We start from the raw sequence: 5,705 nt of genomic DNA, 5'->3' as shown, positions 1-5,705 counted from the left end.
TACAATAAAAATAAAATCACTGCAAAAAACATTGGTTTACAGCCAAAATGCACCACAGACGCCATTATGAAATTCCTATGTAAAGACACCTCCTGATTTCGAAAATCAAGGTTATTTTTAATTCTAGTGGTAACGTTTTTGAAATATTTACTAATAACGCTTTTTTCAAAAAAAAAAAAAAAACTTGGGTCCACTTAATCATATATATCTCAAGAACGAATTGAGCAATTCCAAAGCCATTTTAAGGTTTTAAGAGGTAATGAAACTTTCTATAAACTGTGTATACAACACTTTTTGCTAGGCCATGCAGATTCATTGAAACATCAAATCAATTAATACCAAGCATGCGCAATCAAACATTTAGTTATCATGTGGTACAATAACATAATATATAAAGTAATAATATATCACCAATTCAAATACATCATATTAAGTCATACGAAAATGATTCATATTGTACAGATCTTTTTTTAATAATAGCAAGTCGAAAATACATTGCATGTAGCACAAAATCGTATGAACTCATATTCGATTATATCAAATCATGTGAAGAAACGTCAAATGAAATTTAGTCATACAAAATATAAAGGTAAATATCAAATGATATTGATAAACGTGAAAACATATACAATCCTATAGAAATATATTATATTAAATTATAACCAGCATTTATGATTATATCACATCACGTCATTTATGAATCATATAAAGTTTCAAGAGAGTAAATCATGATATCACATCATCTTTGATGGAAAAATACATCAGCGCTAGCGCAGATATATAATTATATTAATAATATGTCACATAAAGATATATTTAATGGCATTCAATTATGCTGTAGCCTGGAATGTCGCATTGATGAGTATCGGCCAAATCACAGCACATTTTATCAAAACGCTTATAGCAATATCGACTTTTTAAGATGTTAAACTATGTGAGGCTATGTAGCTGAATATCACATTATATTTTATGATCAATTAGACCGAATATGTTATTTATAAGAAGTAATATAAATATATATCTCATCACATCACACCAAATCAAATCGACGCGTAATATTACATTATATCATATCATACCCGATTACACGAAGTTATTTAAATGAACAAACAGATCTTTAAAAATCGTATCAACGCACTTTATATAGTGTTAAATATACCATACAAGAAGACGTACCTCACTACCGCTCGTCTGCTTTTTTACCTAGGTTACCTTGAGCTCCGTATATTGTCGGAACTCAAAGCTATTTATTGTGAAAAAATACTTTGTGAAATGCGAGTTCAAACCTACGAGATAACTGAGAAAAACTAACAGGTTAACATCATTTCCAGAAAAGAATTTTGCTAACAGTATTAAACAATCACATCACCTTATCAAACTATTTAAGATCACATAAAAATAACATCCGATAACGTTAAATCATCTCAATTGATACAGTAACGTGAACTCATATCACATAATTTCAAATGACATCATATCAATTATATAAGATCACATAAACATAACATCTGGTCACGTAAAATCATATCAATTTATATAGTTGCATGACAAATCATATCACATGATATCAAATTAAATCAAATCATATCACATCATATCTAGTGATTATATCGCACCAAATAATATGACATCATGTCATTTCAAATCAAAACAAATAACTTCCTAAGTAATTAATTTGTGACATCAAATCAAGACAAAGACAAATCATAGAAAATCATATCAAGTACAAATTAACGAACTAAATCATATGACATAATATCAAGTATGACATCAGTTCGAATCAAAACAAACATATTCTGAAAGAATATTTTGTGAAACTTTCACACAAGAGAAAGCGCAGAAAACTAACACTGTTAAATAATTTCCAAAGAATATATGAAACAATCTCATCAGCATAGCAAACTATATAAGATCATATAAACATAACATCTGGCCACTTCAAATAATATCAATTAATACAGTAACATAAAACCATAGTATAACGAATTTACTGCAAAACCCCTTATTTGCAATCTTCTGCCAACGCTCGTATCGCTAAACTGTTGAATAAATAACTCCAATATTGAATAACGGAAAAATGGCCTTTATTAAAGTACTTCATAATAACACTTATACTTTGCTACTCGCTGGCTTAATAACCAAACTGATTGATAACTCAAATGAAACTCCACTATTGGCCGCCAGATCGCGTGCTTAATCAATAACTGCTTGATAGCTCAACTCAGACTGAATTCCAGTGCCTCTACACTTGTTGCCTTTTATACTCTTTGATTTCAATGTTCGCATCTTCTAGGCCCTTCCAGAATCTACTAGTCCACCAGCTCTCAAACTTCTCAGCGGTAACTACAATTGCACAATTTTATAGCTTTTCTCATTGCATACTTTCTGCTCGTATACGTACATGGTACATATGTGTAGACGCAATTATTGTTTCGTTTATGTAGATACATAAGGATTAAATTATTGATGTGAATTCGCGTCACTGCTTAGCATAGGCTTAGAGATAGCAGCACCCCTTAGTTTTGCTAATATTCGTAACAATATCAAATATGTAATTTCAAATCAAAACAAATCATATCACATCGTAAACTAGATAGAGCGATCCAAAACATATGACATCATATCAAGGGTATATCATATTACATCATAATACATAACATTTGATCACGTCAAATCATCTATATATTAATACGCTAACAAAATGTCCATATAATCAATTGACAGGCTGTTTCGCATAGTTAGCGTACGTAAAATCATATAAAAGTTATATCAATCGATTCGTATGGACCAGCCGCAATCGTAGGCCTATTCTTGTTAACACATATTACTCTCTTTGTTTATAGCTAATAGAAAAAGTTTTCTGTAAATTCGAAAATATGTGCAAATATCGAAATTGCCCTCTGTAGGATCCATTATGTTCACAAACCCCGCTGAATTCGAAATTCCAAAAGCTGCATTGTCGCGTTGCTCAAATGTTTCATCTACATATGTACATATTCGTACGCGCCAAACGGTGAGAGATCTACTGCCTCACTCATTTTCAGTTCAAATAAAATATTGTTTCCCATTGTTGCCACTTATCTATATCGGTCTTTACCAAAATCCTTAAAAAATTGTTCTAAAATAATTGTTAGCGAACAAAAAAACTTTAAAGAGAAGGAATAACTTAACCGGCCTATTTTTTTGGACAAATTTTACTTACACGTAAATGCATAGGTTTTTATTTAACATATTCTTTGTTTTTTATTTTAGTTGCTTTCAAAAAACATGAAATCACAAATAATGAGTAAACTTTAATTCAAACTCACTAAATTTATTTATTTATAACAATTAATTGCAAATTTGCATTTCCAGATTGTATGCTCATTTTAGATATAGTACGTCTTATACTGAACAAAAAATAAATAAATTTGCTACAAAGATATTATATTAAAATTTCTATATTGTCTTTTATGCCAATTTATTTTGATATTTCTTATTTTATTTTATTATATTATCTTTTATTTCAACTTAGTTTATTATTATTTAAATGCAACTTGATTGTATCGGAAAATTTCACGTTGTATATTAAACGAAAAAAACGACCCAAAAACATTTTCGATTTTAGGTCGAAATATTGCATAGGCAGTATATTACCCACTATATTTATTATTAGGCTAACTTTGTTGGATTATATGCCCATTAATCGGATGCTTAGATTCCATAACCTTAATTTGTTTATGTCGCTTAAAGTTATGAAATCAATTTTATTTTAGTAAGCATGTTTGCGTGAATAATTTCAATGTTTTTGTTAGTTTTTCTTTTCTTTCTAATTTATTCTGCTTTGTTATATCTTAGTATTATATCGTTCACAAACGATATTTTATGGTAGATATGGTCATATGTATTCATGAAATGGAGTGTTTACAAATTTAATACAAATTAATTACGTACATAGATCTTAATGGGAATCCCAACATTAAATATCTGAACATTAGAATCTTCATATTTCCACAATGATCACATTAAAACCCGGAAAAAAGTCTAAGTGCACTTATTGCGTTTTTATATGGAACTGTTTATTCACTTCACTTAATTTTTTCGCACTTTAAGTACTTTATTTTTTTCTTTCCTTTAAAATTTTTTAGTAAACTCTGCCTTCTTTCGTATTACATAATTTTTTTATATTTTTATTTTATTTTTTATGAAGGTATCCTCTATTCTATTCGAAATTTTCATTTTGTGTCACACTTATGTACATATTACATATGTATTTATACAAAATCAAACTCGGTAAAGCGCTAATTGCATACCCAACGGGTGACGTGAAACAGGCTAAATTCCTTTAGCACATTTCTTCGTTTTTACTAAAAGTTCGTTTTTTTTGAATTATGACACTATTGAAGGAAATGGGCGATATATGTGTTTGGATGATATAGGCCTACTGGGGAACCGAGCACCCAACGGGGACCTCCCGGGTGGTGTGGAAAAAGCTATTTTTCAATTCAATTTCAAGTAATTTCGCCTTAATTCTATGTCAATTTCATTTGATTTTACATATTTTTTATATTTTTGTTTAAGGAGCTCCATACCAAAACGTTATAATTACATTTGAAAATTTTGTAGAAAATTTAAGAAAATACAATCAAAATGTACAACGTCTTAGACCAAATTCAAAATTTAAATGAAAAACTTAAGTAAGTTAGACCAGTTTGCTATATTTCTACTCACCACTTAACTATTAACGCATTATTGCGCTACCCCCAACACTGGATGCATAGACTGAGTTGAAAAAAATACAAGTTGGTCGAATGTCGACCACAGGCGATACTAGTATTAGTTAATATAATTGCATGATTAATCATATCATATTCTATAAAATCAAGACAAATCACGTCATATCATATCAAGTAGAAATTATTGAACCGAATCATATGCATCATATCAAGTATGACATCATATGGAACCAAAACAAATATATTCAAATCCCGTCACATCATACTCAAAAATAGAACACATATCTAGTAAATAATATCAAATTATAGCAAATATTATAAGCAATGTACCGGTATACCATATTCTGTTTATAATATAAATTATACGTATGTAATCGATTAATGCTATACTACCCATTAGTAATGATAAAGGTCAACGAAAGTCAGCAACACATATATAGTAATATTTACATTTTATTATTTTTAATGAAGCTATTTGTAAATCTTTAATACCGGATGCAAATTTTTGTGTATGGATTAAATGCATTAGTAAGCGAGTCATCACGGCGTTCGGCTGACACAGAAGATTATATGATGCTTAACATTGTTGCATTTTACCACGTAAATATGGAGAGCTTACGTATGAGGAATCGTAAAAATTTTTACGATTTCACAGTATCACCAACACTTGTATGTAACATGTATGTATGTATGTGCTTCTAAGATTTAAATTCCAAATGCAAATTCATATGTATTAGCGTATAGTTGAAATTAAAAGTGCCCACGATTTGGCATATTTTGGCTAATGAAATTTCAGCTGTTTTGGCAAAGTATTAAAGTAAAAGAATTATGTCTGTGATATCATTTGATTATTTGTCTGTATGCGTGAGCAAAGGTATTTGGCCAAAAATCGCCATCGTAAAAAATATTGCCACATTTAGATCTGATACTAAATTTAAAAATTGTACAATTGTACATGTAAAATTTAGACAAGTAATTATGACGTTTATT

Source organism: Eurosta solidaginis, unplaced genomic scaffold (genome assembly GCF_040869045.1).
Source record: "Eurosta solidaginis isolate ZX-2024a unplaced genomic scaffold, ASM4086904v1 ctg00000118.1, whole genome shotgun sequence".
NCBI classification, from domain to species: domain Eukaryota; kingdom Metazoa; phylum Arthropoda; class Insecta; order Diptera; family Tephritidae; genus Eurosta; species Eurosta solidaginis.
This window is presented reverse-complemented; position numbering follows the sequence as displayed.